Source organism: Mustelus asterias, chromosome 6 (assembly GCF_964213995.1).
Source record: "Mustelus asterias chromosome 6, sMusAst1.hap1.1, whole genome shotgun sequence".
Lineage (NCBI taxonomy): Eukaryota > Metazoa > Chordata > Chondrichthyes > Carcharhiniformes > Triakidae > Mustelus > Mustelus asterias.
This window is the reverse complement of record NC_135806.1, coordinates 37,655,627-37,678,393: the sequence shown is the minus strand read 5'-3', so window position 1 is coordinate 37,678,393 and position 22,767 is coordinate 37,655,627. Positions and strand designations below refer to the sequence as shown.

The window sequence follows — 22,767 nt, the reverse complement described above, 5'->3', positions numbered from 1 at the left end:
GGGAATGTGTACACATGTTTGATTTAATCAGTGGATCCACGTGGGTTGAACCAGTGTGTGTATGTGTGCTGGAGCGGATGGAGGGGGGGTGGGGGGGAGGGGACCGGGGGAGGTGGGTCTTGACATGAGTGGAAAAAATTGCTGACTCTCGTGTGCTTTAGCGCTGAATATAGTTTTACCACAACACTGACACATGCCTTTCATGAGTGAGTTCAAACAACAGTCCCCCTGGAAATTAAAGAAGGAGTTCTAGAAACGGTGAATGTGATGCAAGAAAGGAAGTGACAAAAACATCACTGGGAAAGAAACAGGAACTTCTCAGAAAACAGTCAGCTTCCTATGAGACTTCTTTTAAAAAGTCAGTCTCAGAGGCTTGGGGGGTGGGTGCCTGACTAGTCAGAAAGGGGTTTCAGTTACACAGCAGCAGAGGGGGAGGGGCTAGTCCTTGCCTAGTATGATCCAGTCCAGAGTTTCAGTCCAACCTCACTAATGTTCACTATTGTGCATTTAGAAATCATAGGTCCTTTGTGTTTAAGGACCTGGTAGGGAAATGATTTACAACTACCCAAACAAGCAAACCGATCTTCCTGACAGAGCCCTCACTGGATGGAGCACATGCTAGTCACGTCCACACTTTGAGCTGGGGAAGAGCAACATTGGGGTTTCATTGGTGATGATAATAGATGTCAGACTGTCATATGAATATTGATGCGAAAGCTAGTCTGCTTTCGTAGAGGAGCAGAAGGAAGCAAGATGGCTGCCCTTTAGGATTTGTTTGAAAGGAGACAGATTGTACTTTGCTGGATTTCTGCGACGCTGAGGGAGATACGGAGGCTGGAGCTATTTTTATGTACCAGTAAGATCTTATGCTTCTAATTTGCCTGTTTTCTTTGAAGCAAGAATGTGTGAAAATTTACTTTGCATGATCTCATGAAAGAGGAGAAAAGGTGGGGGGTTTGCAGAAAATTAGCCAAAGCCTCTCCAACATGGCTGACAATATTAGTTTGAATAAAGAAAAAAAAAATTGCCAGTGCAGTACTTGATTTGTTATCTTTGAAGTGTGCAGTCAGGTTTGTAATGCTGCCGTCTGCTTTCATTGTGTAATCTTTTTGAATTTTAAGCTGTGGAGAATTTACATGATCAGTTTTATCCTTATGTAGTTTTTTCCTCTTTTAGGTTTGAAGTGTTTTTATCAGAACCCAGTAAAGGGATAGTGGTACCGTGGAACAGGTACTGTGTTTTCACCTCCCTGATGTGTGTGCACGGGTTTTAATGGCGTCTTTTAGTTTTTTTAAAAATTTGTCATTTCTAATGTGTGCAGTGAAACCACTTTTCTCACGTACTAGGAAACACTTAAATAAATAAATGAAGGAATTGAAATGGCACAGAGAAATAGCTGTAGTATTCTGTCTTGGTTTTTTTTTATTTGGAGATCTTTGGCGTTTCTTTTTGCGTGTCAGCTTCTATTTGCTTGTTTGGTGACTGACAAGCAGACACAAAGGCAAGAGCAGGGAAGAAAGGATCGCCGATCCCAAGGACTGCAAGGTCAGGGGCAGCCAAGGAAATGAAATACAATCTCGCTGCACCATTAAAGGGGAGAGGGGGATTTTAAAGCAGGTTCTCCTTTCTCTCAGTAGTCTCAGTATTCAGCGAGCCCTGTGTTCCCTCCCAGTAGCTGTGCTGTGGACCGAATGGGGCTTACACACAGCCACAGCATAACTGCTGGCTTTACAGTTCACAAGCAGGCAGTTCTTCAACGTGGTCCAGTATTGACTACTTGTTAAAGCTTTCTTTCTGATCATTCCTCTGCCTCATTTTGAAGGGGCTTTTAAGACATTGTTCAGTGGTGTAACCCACATTTGCCAGCTTCCTCCAACATCTTTATGTGGATTGAAAACTAAATAGGTGGCCAGCTCTTTGAAGCAGAAAGGGGCTGTTTCAAAATAAAAGGTGTTTGCATGAATCTCAGATTAGAAAACATGGATGGGAGCAAAACGGAGTCCATTTCGGTGAATGAGAGGTTTTTTTTGTTAAACAGTGCTATAGAATTCCTCCACTACCTATACAAACAAATCACTTATCAGTTGTATTTAGCTTATTGGGAAGGATAAATAGTCATTAGGATTAGCATTTTAATTACCTCCTTGAATATTTGTAGGTCATGAATAAAACAGCCTGGTTATCTGTGTAGTTAGATTGTGTATTCTCTAGCTCCTGCTTTCACTTCAGGTTTCAGAATTGGTGAGTCTGTAAATTTTGCATTTAAAAAAAGTAAGTGTTGATGGAAGAATGCTGGCAGGATGAAGCAAATGATTCAGGTATGCTGAACAAACACGAGGAGAATGTTCGTTGACATTATCGGCAGAACTGAGGGGAAAGTAACCCAGTATGATTTTGCGAAAATAAAAAGCAATATGGAAAGGATGCGAGGAGATTTTATCCAACCCCCTTTCAGTTGGTGCATAACATTTCTCTTGTTAATTAACTTAAATCAGACTTAGTCAATCAAATCATATCTATTCTGCGGAGGAAAAGATGGCATAACAAACACTAAGTGACACTTTGAGGGAACATGGCAAGGGTGGTGGTGAGAGGGTTGGGGATGAGGCGTTGGTTTGAAATATTTTCAAGTATGTGAAGTATACAGTTTGGGTCACATTGTGCAGGTGACAATTTAAACCTTGAAACAAATTCTGCTTTCTGACTGAATGTCACATGTTGGCATGGCACCGCAATATGTGCAGAGCTGTGTGATATAATAAATAATATATTAACAGCAGTCACCAATGTCTTTGTATTGTATTGGGCAATCGCAATTATGATAATCATATGTATTTAACAAATATTAATGTCAGCCCATGGCAGTGGAGTCTGTTCACCTGGCCATAGGTATTGCTGTTTAAAGGTTTGAGAGGATTTGCACTTCAGAGGAAAGTTTCAAGCTTGGATTTATAAACAATTGGTATATCTTAATTCACAATCAGTGAAGTACACGAGGTTTATAAGCCAATGCAGAATTTGCATGAAGCAAGCTCCTACAAACAGTAATGAGATAAAGGTCAGACTTTCTGTTTTGGGATGTTGGTTGAGTGATAAATATTGGTCAGGACACCAGGGAGAACTGCCCTGCTCTTCTTGGGGGTAGGCAGGAATGTGGGGTTGAACTTATTGGGGGTAGGCAGGAATGTGGGGTTGAAGTTATTGGGGGTAGGCAGGAATGTGGGGTTGAAGTTACAGGCAGATCAACCATGATCTTATTGAATGATGGAGCAGGCTCGAGGGGCCGAGTGGCCTGCTCCTTCCCCTTATTCATATGCTAGTATCTACCTGAGAGGGCAGATAGGGGTCTCTGAATGACAGATGGTGCAACAATACTACAGTGCTGCATCAGTTTAGGGGGAATGTGTGGGGGGAGATGGTGGATTATAGTATAGATCCCTAGGGAGGTAAATAAGGGAGAATGAGATGGACAACAGTTGCTATAAATAAACAGCTGCTTGAATGTGGTGTCTTACCATGACAAGGAAGTATGTGAAAAACATTGGGTGAGATTCTCTGGCCTCCCCTCAATGTTTTTCTCGGTGGCCGGGAGTGGTGCACCGTTCTCCGACAGGATCCTCTGGTTCTGCCGCTGTCAATGGGAATTCCCATTGAATCCACCATATACCGCTGGGAAACCCGCAGCAGGGGGTGCGCTGCTGACAGGACCAGAAAATCCTTCCGGCATGAACGGCCAGAGAATTCCGGCCAATGTCTGTAATGGTACAATTTCTGTCACTACATTTTCAAAAGAAATTCGCTCAAATCTCTATAATAAACAATTCCTTGCTTTTTTTTAAGCTGAAGAATATTAAGGCTAGGGCTTTAAAAACAAAATGAATGTCACACACCCTCTCCCTTGCATCACAGTGCTGAATACTAAACCATCCAATTCACTTAAAATAAAGTTAATGAAGGATGACTCAAAGTAGTGGAAGGAATCACATGCAGGCATTGCTGCCACACAGTCAAGGTAACAGCTTCTCAATAAGTTATGGTATACTAACAGAATGTTTGATCCAGATGATCAAACATCATCCAGGTGAAGAGACACTTTTCTGCTCTTTTGTTGCAGTCTATAGATATTAAAGCTATGTACTGTCAACTCTGTTGAAATAATGAGGAAATAACGAGTGCTTCAGTTGTTTTGACAAGAGAACTCTTAGGCCACTATCCCACAGCAGCTGTGGACTGTAGGGGAGACACAAGTCCCCTATCTCTCACACAGTCATCCTTCAGGGTACATTCTGCATCCAAAACAGTGGATGCATCTGTGGTCTATGAATGAGATTTTGATAATCATATAAATTTAAACATGAGCCAGTGTCTGAACCATCTAGGCCTCAATCTCCAGGCATGCCTCCCTAAACCTCTCCACCATTCCAAGTCTCCCTCTTTCTTTAAGATACCTAAACAAACCTACCTCGTTGACCAAGGTCACCAGTCCTCAAATTTCTCTCAGAACATGAGGGAATACTCAGCAAGTCAGGCAGCATCTGTGCAGAGAGAAACAGAGTTAGTATTTTGGGATAATGACCTTTCAACAGAACTAATATCTTCTTATGTGCCGCGGTGTCAAATTTTGGCTGATAACACCCCTGTGAAACACCTTGGGACTTGCTTTAAAGATGCTATATAGATGCTAGTTGTTGTTTTGAAACAAGAGATATAACAAGTATATTCATTCACTAAGGTCCTTTAGCAAAGGAAACTTGCTGTCCCTCCTTGTTCATTACTCAAGTCCCACACCAACAGGGTGCACCCTCAAATGCTTTCCAAAATGGCTTAATGAGCAGCAATGGACAATAAATGACAGCTTTACCAGTGACACCAACATCTTGAGGATATTTTTTAAAGTAGACTGGGATTAGTGTACACTGTAAAACAATGAAATGGCTGATATTTTCTGCTATAATTGATGGTTTCAGGGTAAATGTTGAACCTCCATTGCTGAAAGATTTAATTTTGGCTAGTTATCAGGTATAGAATTTCTGCTTTGATGAGCAGAGCAAGAGGGATTAGCGGGTAAATATGTGGGGGTAGGGCCTGGGTGGGATTGTGGTCGGTGCAGACTCGATGGGCCGAATGGCCTCCTTCTGCACTGTAGGGTTTCTATGATTTCTATGAAGACTTTACAGATGACAAGTGAAAGGAATGGGCAATTAATTTGTTTACTGGTGGTGTCTTTTGAGGGATGAATGTTGGCCCAGGACTCAGAGACCAGCTATCCTACTCTTTTTCAAACAGTGCCATGGGATTATTTATATCCATTCGAGAGGTTAGACAAGGTCATCTTTCAATGTCTCAATTGAAATGTAGCACCTATTATAGTGCAGCACTCCCTGAGTATATGTTGGAGCATTAGCAGAGATTCTGGCTGAGACCTGAGAGCGAAACAAGAGACTATCAACTGAGCTAAGCTGACTTCTTTAGCATTGAATGGGCTATCAGGATAATTTTGACATAATAAGGGCAATATTAAAACTCATCCACCAGTAACCCCGTGAAGCTAATGATTTCAGGATAATAAGGAGAAATTGATAGGGTAGATAGAATGAAACAATTTCTTCTGGTTGGGGAGTCTAGGGTTAGGGAGCATAGTCTAAAACTTCAGAAGTGAAATGAGGAAATATATTTACATACAAAAGGGTTGTAAGAATTTGGAACTATCTTCACAGATGCTAGATCAATTGTCAATTTTAAATTGAGATTGACTGTATTTTGTTAAACAAAAGTATTAAGAGATACGGAGCAAAGGCAGTATTTGGAGTTATGTTGCAGATCAACCATGATCTCACTAATGGGCAGAACAGGCTCAAGGGGCAAAATGGCAAACACTTGTTTCTGTGTCCATTCTTTATGAAACCCATTTGATTTTCAGTTCAATGAGTAAAATAACTTTCATTTAAATAACACTTTCAATGACATCCCAAAATGTTTTACAGCCAATTAATTATTGTTAAAATGTAGTCACTGCTGTAAGGTAGAGAAAAACTAATTTATGCACAGTGAGATCCCACAAGAAGCAATGAGGCCATGACCAGATAATCTGTTTTCAGTGATGTTAGTTGAGGGGTAGGGATTAGTCAGGCCAACTCCCCTGCCCTACTTCAAAATAGTGGCATCGGACCTGAGAGGATAGACTGAGGATCAGTTTAACACCTCATCCAAAACACCTCTCCTGAGAATGCAGCACTCCTTCAGTACAGCACTGAGAATATCAGCTGGGGTTGTATGCTCAAATTTCTGCAGTGGGGTTGAACTCACAATGCAGGGGGTCTTGAACTCACAACCTCCAGGCTCAGAGGTGAGAGAGATACCAACTCAGCTAAGACTGTTACTGGGATGATGGAATTTAAAATCGTGATTTGCACAATTGGCTCCACCAGGTTACTGCCCAGGTGGTGAAGGGAAAAATGACCCATACTTTCTTCGATCATCTTGTCACACCATTCTATGGATTTAAAGTGCCTGTAATGACTTGTGGGGAGGCAGTGGTATAGTGGTATTGTCACTGGATTAGTAATTCAGAGATCCAGGTTGGAAACCCACCATTGGCAGATGGTGAAATTTAAATTCAATAAAAATCCAGAATTAAAAGTTTAATGTTGATCATGAAATCATAAAAAAACCATCTGGTTTACTAACGTGAAAGAAATCTGCCAGTCTTACTTGGTCTGCCCTGCATGTGACTTCAAATCCACAGCAATGGCCCAGCAAGTCAGTCAGTTGAAGGGCAATAAATGCCAGCCCAGCGACGCCCACATCCCATGAATGAACAGGGGGAAAAATACTGTGTGGCATTTATGGAAAGCAACATTTGGAAATTAAGATCAGGGCCAATAATTTAGCATCTCTGGGAATCGATGACTGTAAACAGACAGAATTGGGATGGCTGGTGTTTGTTGATTCCATGCGTGGATGGACCAGGATTCTCTGATAACCTTTCCCCCATCCACACTTGGAGGAGGCTTTGATAGGAATAATTTCTAAACAATAAGCAAAAAAAAACAAGTAAACTGCTTTCAAGAGTGAACTCCTTTCCAAGGAGATAGTCATGTTAATATCTTTTGGCAAAGACCAGAGCATTGACTGAATAGAATGTTGGTTTAAAACTAAAGTAGCTTCTCACTCATGGGGGAAAAAGAAAAGATCCTCAATTTTTAAGAACTGGAAGATAAGGTCTTGTGGCATGGCTGTTGTGATGGAAGATAAGATAAAACCAGAGAGCCACAGCCTAATTATTGTAAAAGTTACAGAGCAGAGTGTCTGTTGGTTGAACCCAGCTGCACTAAAGGAACCCAAACTGAGCTTTGCAAAGTCCAGAAAGTCTGCATTACATCAGTGTTGAAGTCCAACTGTGTCTGTGCGGGAGGAGTTCTGCTGTTCATTGTCTGCCAGAAGATTCACTGATGTGACCTCTTGACAGTTTTAATCAATGAACATCTCTGGTATGAATAGAATATCCTGCTTGTCAGTCCTATCAGGCAAAAAAATTCACCATGTGACCTGACCTCCTGACTTTGTCATTTCTGGTGTATCCCCTGTTCAATATAACTTCATTGATGTCCTTTTTCCTCAAGTTGGTGCATTTCTGTAATTGTGAGGCACATGCAAAACCATGGGTATGATTTAGGAAGGGCTAATGTGCCCACTGTATGGAGTCTTGTGAAACAGGCCCAAATACCACTACAGAGATCCATGTGTCCAGCACACAACCTGCTGATTCTTTTGTTTAATGGGCAAGTCTGCGCCAAGAAGGTGAAAGTTAAGATCGCCACTAACCAATCAGATGAAAAATTTAGGAGGCATTTCTTCATACGAACATAAGAAATAGGAACTGAGTAGGCCATACAGCCGCTTGGGTCTGTTCTACCATTCAGTAAGATCATGGCCAATTTTTTAACTTCAACTTCACTTTCCCACTTGATCACTACATCCTTTGATTCACCTTAATATTCAAGAATCTCAATGACCGAATATCCACACCCCCTACTGAAAAGAATTCTAAAGCTCCATAACTCCAGGTGAAGAAACATCTCCTCATTTCAATCCTAAATGGCAGATGTCTTCTTCTGAGACTGTGCCTCTAGTTCTAGACTTTCCAGTCAGGGGAAACAGCCTCTCAAAGACTATCAAGCCCAGTTAGAATCTTATATGCTTTAATGAGATCACCTCTCATTCTTTTAAACTCCAGACAGCACTTGTATGTCAAATCGGGTGGCACGGTAGCACAGTGGTTAGCACTGCTGCTTCACAGCTCCAGGGAACTGGGTTCAATTCCCGGCTTGGGTCACTGTCTGTGTGGAGTTTGCACATTCTCCTCGTGTCTGCGTGGGTTTCCTCCGGGTGCTCCGGTTTCCTCCCACAGTCCAAAGATGTGCGGGTTAGGTTGATTGGTCATGCTAAAATTGCCCTTAGTGTCCTGAGATGCGTAGGTTAGAGGGATTAGGGTAAATTTGTAGGGATAAGAGGGTAGGGCCTGGGTGGAATTGTGGTCGGTGCAGACTTGATGGGCCAAATGGCCTCTTTCTGCACTGTAGGGTTTCTATGATTCTATGAAATCCCTTGCATAAAGGCCAAAATACCATTTGCCTTCCAAATTGCTTAGTGTACATTAATGTTGTGGATGGGATTTTCCAGTCCCTCCCTCCAGCGGGGTCTTCAGGTCACGCCGGAGTTGACACCTGTGAAGAGGTTCCCCAGGACCGGGGCAGACGAGCCACACAGAAGCTCATAAACTTTGGCAGGACCACAAAATCCTGCTGACAGCCAGTGGCTCGCTGTTTCCGCATTGGGAAAACCCACCACAGATGGGGGCAGAAAGTCTCAGCTACTACATTTCGTTTACAAAGATATCCCAATCCATCTGAGCCCCAGCATTTAACCCTTTCTCACCATCAAAATCCTCCTTTTTTAATTCTTCTATGTGAGTCACTTCACATTTCCACATTGTACTCCATTTGTTATCTTCTTGCCCACTTATTTAACCCAATTATACCCTTTGCAGACTTCTTCTATCCTTCACGCAGCCTACTTCCCACCTAGCTTTGTATTGTCAACAAACCTGGATGCAATACATTTAGTCCTTTCATCCAAGTTATTACTATAGATTGTAAATGGCCGAGGCACCAGCATCCCATCTTTACGCACCCCACTAGTGACAGCCTGTCAACCTGAAAACCACTCATTTATTCCTGCACTCTATTTCTGGTCCTTTCACCAATCTTTTACCCATGTTACTATCCCCAGTTTCCTCATCTTTGTTTCCACCTTTGTGTGGGACTTTATCAAGAGTCTTTTGGAAATCCATACAGCTTCATACAAACTGTTATAAATAGTTTAAACACTATTTCCTTTCATAAAACCACTTTGGCTCTGCATAGCCATATAATCATTTTCTAAATGCCATTACCACTTCCTCAATAATGGATTCCAGCATTTTCCCAAGGATGTGCCGGTTAGGTGGATTGGCCATGTTAAATTGCCCCTTAGTGTCCCATGGTGTTTAGGTTAGATGGATTAGCCGAGGTAAATGTGAGGGGTTACGGGGATAGGGTGGGGGAAAGGGCCTGGGTGAGATGCTCTGTCAGAGAGTCGGCGCAGGCTCGATGGACCGAATACCCTCTGCACTGTAGGGATTCTGTGACTGTTCTCAAGTTAATTCATTGGCAGTTCCCTATTTTCTCTCACCTGCCTTTTCCTGAATAGGAAACATTTGCTATGCTCCAATCAATGGGGACAATTCCAGAATCCAGGAAATTTTGAAGATCGAAACCAATGCATCTACCTCTTTTAGAATCCTAGGATGTAGACCATCAGATCCAGAGGATTGGTCAGCTTTTTGTCCCATTGGTTTCTCTTTACTGATATCAGTTATCTTAAGTTCCTCACACAAAATGCTTGAATGTAGAACTTGTTGCCACATGGAACGGTCAAAGCAGATGCCACAGACAAATTTCTGGGGAGTCCTGATGCACACATCAGGGTGGAGGGAATAGAGGGATATGGTGGGGGGTGGTGGGCATGACAGGAAGAGGAAATTATAGTGGGAGGACGATTGTTAAGGGATAAATACTATGATAGTCCAATTGGGTCAAATGGTATGTATTCAATGTCACTGAAATGAGCTCTTGCCCAAATCCCATATATATGTTCCTATTATGCAAATCTCTGTGCCAGGAATACAAGCTGGTGAAGCTTACTTCGTCACAGAGTCTATAATAGTTCAGACAACAGGAGTAATAGGTAAAATTGTTGGCCTGTCATCTTATCTGGGAGTTTTAGTTATGCAAGATTGTAGCTATAGTGTGACATTTTAAAGGTTTGTATCTTTAAACTGAGTTTGGGCGGCACAGTAGCACAGTGGTTAGCACTGCTGCTTCACAGCTCCAGGGACCTGGGTTCGATTCCCGGCTTGGGTCACTATCTGTGTGGAGTTTGCACATTCTCCCCGTGTCTGCGTGGGTTTCCTCCGGGTGCTCCGGTTTCCTCCCACAGTCCGAAGATGTGCAGGTTAGGTTGATTGGCCAAGCTAAATTGCCCCTTAGTATCCCGGGATGCATAGATTAGAGGGATTAGTGGGTAAATATGAGGGTTAGAGGGATTAGCAGGTAAATATGTAGGGATACGGGGATAGGGCCTGGGTGGGATTATTGTCGGTGCAGACTCGATGGGCCGAATGGCCTCTTTCTGCACTGTAGGGTTTCTATGGTTTTTGTGCCCATCAATCTAAGGGTTGGTCGGGCTGTGTCCAACTGTCAGCATCAAGTGTTCCCTGGTCAAATTTAGCATTGACCATGCACAAAGTAAACCCAAGAACACATCTTAATCTCACACTTGGAAACCTACTCGCAATGTCCTCACCCAATATTAGGCACCGTTGTGCCCTTTGTACAGAAACTTCCAATTTAATGTCCATAAGAATTGAATTATAGGTTCCTTTCTGATTGCTGCAAGAAGTTCTGACACAGCCGAGAGGTTTCTTCCAACTTTATAGATGGCTCACCAGGGTGAAATCCCAATAAAGCCAAGACCTGGGCTACTCCTTGTAATCCCAGTCTAGCTACCATACCACGTGAACCTTTATTAACCTTGAGTGGCTGTTAATGGGCGTTTTGTTGCCTCTAAGTTCACTCCTGTATCTTTTTCCCGACAGAAGAAGGTAGAAGAAAGTATGTCTGGGATGCGTGGGTCCTTAATTATGCTGGCTGCTTTTGTGAGGCAGCGGGGAGTGTAGACAGTGTCAATAGGTGGGAGGCTAGTTTGAGTGATGGACTGGGCTTCGTTCACGACCCTTTGTAGTTTTTTTGCAATCTTGGACAGAGCAGGAGTGGCTCCTGTTCTGTCCAACCATAATCAAGCCGAATGGTTGAACATGCTGGCAGTGCTGAATAGCCTATTCTTATTCCACTGTTCCTACAAAAACAGTTGCCCCTGAATGCCATTTTGAGTGTTTTCAAATGCGACCTGAACCTTCCCACAAATCTTGCTGTGCATTCCACAGCAGAGTTTAGTATGTCAGTATTTTGCTTTTGCACTGATCATCTCCCCTGTTAATCAGTACACAGTGATGTCCTGAGCTCTGTCCTATTCAAGAGGGAATTGGATAATCATCTGAAGAGAAAAGAAATTGGTGAGTGGGATTAGTTGAGTTGTTCTTACAGAGGACTAGCATGGACACAACAGACCGAATGGCCTCCTTCCACACTGTAACCATCCTCCAATTTTAATTTGATGGTGACATGCAACAAGGCAAATAATTCTGATCTTTCTGTGAGAGGATTAATATGACCTCACTGCCACCTTCACAAATTGTGCTGGCATTAATGTTAATGACGGGGATTACCTGTGGGATTTGCCCTCTGGATCAGGGAGCAAGCCGGACTCATTGCACGTGCTCTTGTTTACAACACACACCCCCAGAATTCCGCGGGGCTATCACACAAACACAGATGAGTTTCAAGTGTCTGGAACTTGAATGACCAGAATTCTGTCGCTCAGCATTTTAACTGGATTGCACTTTTCCAAACCCTCAAAATGCAATCCCATCAAAATGCAATTTGAATTTCCTCTTGCTAAAGTCTGATAATCAGTGTACATATCATAAAAGCTGCATTATTCCCCGTGACAGAAAAGAGCTCAATTTTCCCAAGGAGAAATTAAATTGGAATTGCCAACATGTGCGGTAAGGGATTTGTTTTATTTGAAATGATTTGTAAACCTAGATGATAATGTCTTAACAGGGATGAGAAAAGCCATTTTGTCCCTTCTCAATCAATCCCTCTAATCACTTGTGTCCCCATCATTACTCCTCTTAGATTATTACTAATCCTATAGTTTTTAAAGGGGACTGAAATCATTGCCCAGATTTGATTTATCAGAACACATTTTTCACTGAACTCTATGCTAAATTTACTAATGTCCAATTCTATCCTCTCATTCTCCTTTCATGCATTAATTTGCAGTAAATGTTTCTTGTACTGTGATGAGATGTTCCCTCTCTGTCCTCTTCCTAGGGTTTAAGGATTAAACTTAACCCTTCATTCAAAACTCACCTCTCTAAAATGGAACTGATCTATCAGTTCTTCATGCACATTCTATGATCCATGTATTTATTTTGTGAACCAAATCATTTTGTCAACTTGCTCAGACTGCTGCATTGGAAAACTGCAGCATTTACTAATTTGCTTCCGCTCATCGTAAACTTATCTTCCCACAAATTTTTAACCTCAAATTTACATCATTGGGCATATCGTTGACCAATTAAATCGGCGATCTCAATGGTTTTGCAAACCTTTTGCTGTACAGTGGCACAAAGGGCGGCATGGTGGCACAGTGGTTAGCACCGCTGCCTCACAGCGCCAGGCACCCAGGTTCAATTCCGGCCTCAGTCACTGTCTGTGTGGAGTTTGCACTTTCTCCCCATGTCTGTGTGGGTTTCCTCTGGGTGCTCCGGTTTCCTCCCGCAGTCCAAAAATGTGTGGTTAGGTTGATTGTTCATGCTAATTTGACTCTAGTGTCAGGGGGATTAGCGGGGTAAATGTGTGGGCTTACAGGAATAGGGCCTGGGTGGGATTGTGTTTGGTACAGACTCGATGGGCCGAATAGCCTCCTTCTGTACTGTAGGGATTCTATGATTCACCACTGATCGATTTTTGCATCATTTTTTAATTTCAATAAGCACACAATTATGTTGTAGATCATAGCTATGTAGACTCTGACATTACATCCCCTTCCCCCTGAGCACATTCCATCCCACATTTTTGAAATTCATGTCTTATCAGCCCCAAAGTCCTTCTCTAGATTTCATAATAAGCTATATCATAGGAAGTTCTACAATCTATTTTACCTGGTACATACTCAAATCAGTTAGTGAGGCTTTTCAATGGAACTATCCCTTTCAAATCCATGTGAATATCCATGATTCATGCTTTATAATTAGCGGAGAGCTTTTTTCTTCCACTTTGAAGAGTAATATGGTCAAGAAAAATGAGTCAGTTTTGGGTGGAGATTTTGCAGAAACTTGCAGAGAGCCTCAAATATCAAGATAGTATGTGTTGTACCTTACATCTCAGATGTTTATAGCTGAGTGGGTATTAGTGGCAGGCTACTGTTATAGTGTACCAATTCATTGATCATGGAATCCTACAGTGCAGAAGGAGACCATTTGGCCCATCAAGTCTGTGCCGACCACAATCCCACCCAGGCCCTATCCCCATAATCCCATGCATTTACCCCCTGACACTAAGGGGCAATTTAGCATGGCCAATCCACCTAACCTGTACATTTTTGGAATGTGGGAGGAAACTGGAGCACCCGTAGAAAACCCATACAGACACGGGGAGAATGTGCAAACTCCACACAGACAGTGACCCAAGCTGGGAATCGAACCCGGGTCCCTGGCGCTGTGAGGCAGCAGTGTTACCCACTGTGCCACCGTGCCATCCTAGATGCCACTGTGCTGCCCTAGTGCTCCATGTGCAGGCTATATATTGGATTTAGTGGGAAAGGATTCAAGATAGCGTTACAGATTTTTCGATGCAAACTAATGTGTTGTGGTATATAACAGTAGGTGTGAAAACTGTTTGAAATTATTCCTGTTAGTTGTTTTACTGAAAAATGTTGACGCGAGAACAAAAAGGGATTGTTTAGTTACATCACCAACTAAGGAACTTCCTGCCCTGATATTGCCCTATGCCATCAGTGACTTGTTGGGCATTTGATGTTCATTCCATTTGTGCTCTACTTTGCTTGTAGTGTAGCATGTTTTAAGAGAAAGGATTGACAATAAAATGAAAGGTAGAATCTTAGATGATTGGAATTGTGCAGGTTTGGATGTCAGACCTAGCGCCAACATTGTCTTTGTAGTGGCTATAGATATAGAATCCACGTGGAAATAATTTGGGGGTTGAGTTAGGTACAAAGATCCCAGGTGCTAATAAAAGAGCAGAGAATTCTGCTGATGACCTGACCAACATTCTTCCCTCAATCAACATCACTATTGGTCATTCAGTTCATGGCTGCTGGTGGAATCTAATGGTGTGCCAAATTGTTTTGCATCATTCCCCTACATAACAATAGTGAGGACTCAAAGTAATCACTTCATATGGAGCTTTCTGAGACATTTATAACACAAAGATAAGCTGCTATATAAATGAAAGATAATTTTCTTTCAACTGTTATCAACTTTTACCCCTGATGGTGAAACCCTTAGCACTTCTTCATTTATCAGCATCTTTGGCCTCTCTCCAATGCCAAATGAAATTCCCAAACCTTCAGTGCCAACTATCTCAGCAACAAAAGCCTTCCCTTTTCGTCACTGGCGATGTCCTGCAGTGGAGGCTTTGACCTTTCACCTTTCTGTCCCTCAATTTAAGAATGCACAGAAATCCTTATGGCTTTAAAGTTTTGTTTTAGTCTAAAGGAATTGTTTTTTGGACAGCAGATGGCCTTGCTTAAGTTAATGTTCACAGTTTAAAATTACAGCACTCCTGTGAGCTAATAACCATGGCAACCAAGCCCAATGAAAGAACTGAGCTCAACCATATTAGGCCTGCAGATGAACAGGAGATTCATCCTAACATGTTTAATCTATGAAGAAGTAGATTACTGTGTACCAGGGGAGGTGGATTAGAAAGGCAATGTGGCTGTTTGGGTGTTTATTCTGTTTGAAATCTCGAAGTACTAAGTGGAATGACATGAATTTCTTTACAGCTCAGTGCGTGGTTTCTTCACGAGGGAAGAAGGACGCAGGAGAAAGGGATAGAAACTAGCAGAATAGTAAAAACACTTCAACATTAACTAAAAGTGACTTGCAACAACTTTTAGTCAATAGAACTCTGTAAAATTAAAATGTGAAGTAATCAAGACAAAGGGCCAAACCATTGATTCAATTTAATTGTCATGAAAGAAAATATTATTCTGAGGGAAAATTGTGATAAAAATATGTTTGAATTTCTGTTCACATGGCAAGAATTGAACTGATGAAAGGAAGTGTTTTTATTTTTCAGATATTTATTTAGGAAGTGGTAGAGTTTGCAGCGACATTTGTTGTGAAGCCCAACAAACACGTTTTGTCTTATTCCTCAGTGTTGATTTGAAGTGTCAAACTTCCAACACTCTCCAACATGGTGTCACACTAGGCTCTCACCTTGTTTCCCCTCCACTCCACATCCTCCATTTTAATATAGGCAAATGCAGAAAGTTTTTTTTTTAAAGGGAGCCTTTTGGTAGTATCATTCAGTCAAGTTGTTGGCTCTGGTTAAGTTTCCAGGATGCCTGCCACCCAGTCCTGACTGTGAACACCCCCATGGTTCTCCCTATCTCCCAATTCTTTAAAAGGTTTTGCTTTCAAAGTCAGAAATCAGTGATCAGAGTTCGCTCCGAATGGACAGGGAACTCACTTTGTCATTGTGTAGATCTCCGTGTGGTGTTCAGGCGACTGAGAAGTTCAATTCAAAATGTACAGAATGAAAGAAAATTGATTTATTTGTGAATCTAGCCTAATTGCAATGAGAATGCCAGCAGATCTATGTCTTATTTGCCTTGCTTACACAAAAGAAAATATATTCATGTTGAATTAATAGTGTGCAAACATCCAACAATGCTATTTTGTCACTATCTGCTACCATCAAAGTGTGATGAACTTTTTTTGGTGGTTTGAGATCTACAACTAAAACTTGCACTTTACAAAGCATCTCGAGCAGGAAAATGTCACTTCATGATAAAAATTGACAATAAGGTCAAACAACAAGGCGTTACAACTGAAAACAAAAAGCTTGATTAAAGTGATAAGTTTTAAGGAGGAGAGTGAGAGAAGTGAAAAGTTTGAGGAAAGTAATGCCAGAGCTCATGGCTGAAGGTATGGCCACTGGTGTTGGGGTAGAAGGGAACGGGGCATGCACAGAAGATCCAAGTTAGATGAATGTGGATAAACTTGAAAGGCTGCAATACTGGAGAGGATTACAGTGTTATAGAGGGGGGCGAGGCTATTGGACTATTTGAAAACAAAAATTAGAATTTTTAAATTGCGCTTTCAGTGGACCAGGTGCCAATGTAGGTCAGCAAGAATAGGGGTAATGGGAGAATGGAACTTGGTGTGAACTAGGTCGCAGATAACACTGTGTCAAATGAGTGAACATTTTTGTCAGGTGAAATTATGGGAGGCCAGCCAAGTGTGCATTGGAATAGACAAATCTGGAGATACGGGGAGCATGGTTGAGGGTGTCAGCAGTCAATGGCTGAAGTGAAGAAGGAGTTGAGATAGGCAGTGTTAAACAGGTGGAAGTAGTTAGTCTTAATGATAGCGAGGATATTGGGTTGGAAGCTCAGATCAGGTTGAAATAAAATACCAACATTGAGAGCAAACTGGATCAGTCTGAGACAGTGGGTAGAATGGGGGATAAAATTGATGCTGGGGAAATAGAGTTTGTGGCAGGGGCAACAATGTATGACTGTAGTTTGAATTATATTGAGGCTTTGTTCCACTCTCAGAATTGTTAATGATTAGTACAGTACATGCCATGTTTTTAAGCCATGTTCCCAAATAAATCTGTGTTGTCCTGCCGCAACACATTTTTATCAAACTCTTAAACACATGTGGGGAGTAACAAAATGAAAAAAGAGATCTCCATTTAATCAGAATACAGTGTACATTTTAGCCTACCAAACATGGAAAAGGACCATATATTAGTCCCATAAAAAAACATTTGTTCTGCAACTTGTACACACCCACATCTTGCTGCAAGTGCTTCCCTGCACAATCTGTAGAATCACTTCAGTATTTAATTATGGAAAGGGGTGGGTGTTTACTCCCTAGCGTAGTGCACACAAAGACTTCAGCTATCCTCCTTTACCTTGGGTAACCCATCTGGGAGTGGTGAATCTCTCTGCAGGCTGAATACCAGTTGCAACACGTCTGGTAAGGAATCAGAGCTGTTTCAAAGATCAGCCTGAGCGATTGCCAAAAATATCAAACAGAGCAAAAACAAAACCTTGGTCCAATGTGGTGTTTAACCAGGAGCATGTGAGGATTAACCTGAAGATAAGAAGGACTATTCATCAGTAAACAGTCAACACAGCTTCTGTTGCAGAAATTACAGTGTTGTAAGTGAAAGAGAAAATTGAAGATTTGGATTTATAGAACTCTGCAGGTCATTGCAAAGAGTACTCTTGAAGCATATTTGTGGTTGTAATTTAAGGTGCACAGGAGCCGAGTTCTTGGGTCTCTCAACAGCAAGGCGATAATGATCAGATATTCTGTTGTTTAGGAATCGTTGTTGAGGATTTAATATTGGTCATGGTCAGGGAGAACTTCCTTGCTCTTCTTCCAAATGGTGCCATGAGATCTTTTAAGTCCATCTTGGATTAACATCTCATCTGAAAGATGGCACTGCTGACAGTTGAGCATTTCTTCAGTAGTGAACCATAGTGTAATTCTAAGATTTGTGCTAGAGTCTTTCGGGGGGGGGGGGGGGGGGAGGGGAGCGAGGGGTGGTAGACAAGTGAAAGTGCCAACACTAAGACAGGACTGACTGGTTGAGCTTTGGATAGTAATTCATCGTAAGGTATGAATATATTTTGTATTCATTGAGATAGGAATGTGAAAGCTGATAAACGTAACATTTATTTGTGTTTAGTACTGAATGGAAAAGTGTTCAGTACTGTTCCCAATAAATTGCTTTTCTTTCAAGGGACACCTGGTACTACGTCCCTGTTGGCTTATGTTTTGAAGTATTTGATTCATAGAGTTAGGAAATGTCTTTTAACCCATTCAGACATTGAATTGTTTAGCTTCCAGTTGATCATTGGAAAGGTTTTGATTCTCTTATCTTTATTCTCATTCTGTGCAATGTATTTGGGGCACATTTTTCATCTTGCAGTGCACAGCATTGCCACTTGCATTCCCATGGCCTTACGTGCTCTCTCTGGGCTACCAACAGTTAACATTAGATATATATTTCATGGAATTGATGGATTTTGACTTACAAATCAGTCAAATTACAGCATTTGTCGGGGGATTGCTGATTTTTACCTTTTACCTCAATGCATTTCGATGAGGTAAGAGTTCAGTTTCTATTTTCTGCAAGGGTTTAAACAGTCCCAACCAATTTATTGATAGACATGGACCCATAACACAAAACTGGTCCAATGTGGTGCTGGTTCAAAGGGATGAGAGTGTCATGTTGGAGGTGTAGGAATAGTCTGGCTGAGGTTTGGGGTGATGTACATCACTAAGGCATGGTGGAGGGGGTGTAACCCTGCCTTGGCTCATCCAATGCAGTATCTGCGAGTGCTTGATGCTGAGGCAGGGTACCAAAAAGAGAAAAATATCTCATTCAGTAAAAACAACAAGGAACAATGATGGGATGGAGCAGTGGAAAATCCTATAGAGCTGTGGGTTTGAGTGGTGGGATGGGCAGTGGGTGGACGGGCAGTCGGAGCGTGGGCAGTGGGGGAATGGACAATGGGAGGGCTGGGCATTGGGAGCATGGACATTGGGAGTGGGCAATGGTGGGTTGGGCAGTGGTGAATGGGGAATAGGGGATGGAATGTAGAAGAGGGCTTGAGATGGAGAAGTCTTAAGTGGGAATACTCGCAGTTGTGCAACTGGCAGTTAACAGTAGGAATCTTGCAGGAATTAAATAGGCTGGTGAAGAAAATTGTTGGTGAAGAAATAGTAGTAAAACAGATCTGGTGGTGTTACATTATTAAAGAGCTTGAAAATGCAATGGCAGCAGGCTGGTGTAGAATGGATCCTAGTGGCAGATGTAAGAACTCAATATAAAATAATTCTGCAACAGAAACAGAAAATGCTGGAAAATCTCAGCAGGTCCTCTGATGAAGAGTCATCCAGACTCTCAACATTGGCTCGATTCTCTCTCCACAGATGCTATCAGACCTGCTGAGATTTTCCAGCATTTTCTGTTTTTATTTCAGATTCCAGCATTCACAGTATTTTGCCTTTATATTAAAATGATTGTGACATTTAAACACAGTTGCTGAAGGGCCAGATCTAAATCTGGTTTGGTAATCTAGAGAACAGAACTTCAAATCCCACCATGGGTGTTAGAGAATCTAAATTATGTTTAAAAATTGGTAACAAGTGAAGAGGGCACTGTGCATATCTCCGCCATGACCTATAAACTCAACATTATTACAGTTGCACTGCTGTTCCTTGAGACTTTTCACTGCTTTGTTGATGCTCTAACTATAAAACTGAGAAAATAATTCTTTTTATTAAGAGTTTCCATCTCACTAAGAAAGCTTCAGGCCAATTTCCATCCAGTAATCTGCTCTGAAAACTCTGCTCACATTTTGACAGCTGTGACACATTGCACGACAGCAGTTGAAACCGTCCACAACATCTTAAAACAATCAACAACATTCTAAGTAAAACAACCCACACAACATAATTCTAAAACAACAAGCCAATTATTCTCCCTATCTCTCTATGTCAACATCCTTTAAAAAATCAGTATGCAAATCCTCATCTTCACCAAAACCTAAGCTGTTCTTCTTTGGTCATTCCCCTGTCTGTGTAACAAGTTTTGTTGAAATCCATCCATTAGTGTTAAGACATGCATTGTTTACAGACAGACACCCTTACTGGGCAAAAACATTAATGAAAAGATGGAATCAGTAGAAGTGACCCTGAAACTGTCAAATTGCCACAAAAAAAATTGCCCAACTTTTAAAAACTCTTTCACAGTATATGGCCGCTGCTGGCTACGCCAGCATTTTGTTGCCGATCTATAATTACCCTTGGAATGGTGGTGCTGAACCACCTTCTTGAATGGCTGCAATCCATGTGGGGTAGGTACACCCACAGTGCTGTTAAGAAGGGAGTTCCAGGATTTTGACCCAGTAACAAGGAATGGGTTCATTAATCTCCCCTTGGGAAGTAACAACCATCCTTACTCCTTCTGCTCTATATGTGACTCTAGTCCCTCATCAACTGCCTAGCTTCGCTAAACCGCAATGCTTCAAAAAGAAGTTGGGTGAGTTCATGCTGAACTTGTGGAGAATTCACAATTAACTGCCTTGCAAACAGACCATCTGTGGAATTGCTCATGGTGAGTTGAAGGCTAGGCTTTACCTGAAGTAATAAGTAGGCTGTTTTACCGGACATACATGGATCTTTTAATTTACAGTTGTTGTTCCGTTCCGATTTGCAGTTGTCTTACTTTGAGCCCATTGCCAGAACTGAAGTGATGCTGGGATCTAACAGAAATAAACCTCGTGTCTAGAGAAGGCTGCCTGACAACATTGCTTGTATTGAGTTAGAGAACATCCTATTCTGTAGTAAGAGGTGAAAGTGTAACAGGAAGCACGTGTGACTCTTACTCGAAGTCTGCAATATGCAGGATTTTTAATATATAATAAAATAGCATGAAGTGGGTCATTTAATCCAACAGGCTTGGCTTACAAATTGTGTGATTTAAATATAAAACAACAGCCTTCAACTTTGGATCACTATTCTATCAGCAATAGCAATACGCTGCAAACTGAATAATTATGTTTTTTTTCAACAGTGACTGAACTCTTCTGTAAATCAATTAACTTCTTGAAAGACATTAAGCTGGCTGAATCTTGGTTGATGATGGAGGTGGGTCTTCTGATACCCTGCTGTAACTTTGGCAGAAGATATGGGGAAATGCCAAGAGATGGTGGGACACCCCCTGTGAAGTGTGCTGACATATATGTGGCAAACATGAAACTTGCAGCGGACATCCACTGTCTAATATCTTAGAAGTAGACGGTGATGCTGAGAGAGATGTACAATAGATATTGTGAACAGCAAATATAGTCCAGTACCAAAACAAAATTATAAAGTTGGGTATTGTGACTGAATTTAAAAATAAATATTATTCATTTTTGGGGTGTGTCGGCATCACTGGCCAGGTCAGCATTCATTGTTCATCCCTGTTTGCCCTGAGAAGTGGTATTAGGCCTTCTTAAATTTACTGCAACTGAATGGTTTGCCAGGCCACATCAGAGGACAGTTAAGATCAACCATGTTGATATGGGCCTGGTGTTACATATAGGCAGACCAGGCAAGGATGGCAGCTTTCCTTCCCTAAAGGGCATGGTGAACCAGTTGTTTTTAATTTGAATCATAGAATCCAAGAATCATAGAATCCCTACAGTGCAGAAGAAGGCCATTCGGCCCATTGAGTCTGCACTGACAACAATGCGACCCAGGCCCCATTCCCGTAACCCCACATATTTACCCGCGAATCCCTCTAACCTACACATCCCGAGACATTAAGAGGCAATTTAGCATGGCCAATGCACCTAATCCGCACATCTTTGGGCTGTGGGAAGAAACTGGAGCACCCGGAGGAAACCCACGCAAACACGGGGAGAACGTGCAAATTCCACCCAGACAGTGACCCCAAGCCAGGAATCGAACCCAGGTCCCTGGAGCTGTGAGGCAGCAGTGCTAACCACTGTGCTACCGTGCCGCCCAATTACATGATTATTTCAATATGCACATCCATCATTTCCAATTCATGCAGTAGCACCGGAGCAATACCAAAGTGTCAACTGCAACTCAGTGGCATCACTCACACCCCGGTTCATATGGTTGAGGGTTCAAGTCACCACTCACAGGGACATGAGTACAAAATTCAGGCTACCACTCCAGTGCATTACTGTGGAGGGTGCTGCAGTGGTGGACATACTGTCCTTTGGGTGGGAAGTTAAACCGAGGCCCTGTCTACCCTCTCTGCTTCATTCACTATTTCAAAGAAAAGTAGGGGTGTTCTCCCTGTTGACTTGACCAATAATTATATTGTAACAACCAACATCACTAAAAACAGTTGTGGGTCTCTACTTTGTGCATTTTTGTTTGCTGCGTTTCCTACAAAACGACAGTGACTGCACTTCAAATACCATTGCCATGGCTGTGATGTGCTTTGGGATTTCATAAAAGGTCCTGCATAAATGAAAGTTCTTTCTTTAAAAACTCAGTAAATGGAAATGCATTGCAGTGGAAAAGAACCATGTATTTTATTCACAACTTAAATCTAATGCTGGTATTTATAGATACCATCAGAACCCACCCAAGCCTCAGGGCATTGAACAGCACACAACAAAATGCAGGCAAGCTAAGTGAAGGTGTTCACTCCTTTCAGCCTTCTTTGTTAAAAATAAAATCCCCTTCTCGAATAACTTTGTCCAAATTGTATTTGAAAATGCACCAAAAATATGCTGCAAAAACAA

At 41.9% G+C, this 22,767-nt stretch overlaps 1 protein-coding gene across 2 annotated transcripts in view; it reads left to right on the top strand.

Moving 5' to 3' along the window:
* Window positions 1–425: 425 nt before the first annotated feature.
* Window positions 426–22,767, top strand: part of LOC144494807 (methylcytosine dioxygenase TET2-like) — a 178,447-nt gene continuing 156,105 nt past the window's right edge. The window contains exons 1-2 of one of the 2 annotated variants that reach the window (XM_078214170.1): window positions 542–856; window positions 1,177–1,230. The gene's annotated coding sequence lies outside the window, so the exon portion shown is untranslated. Of the gene's footprint in view, window positions 857–1,176; window positions 1,231–22,767 lie in introns of both variants that reach the window. The other variant, XM_078214172.1, reaches the window with a different exon arrangement.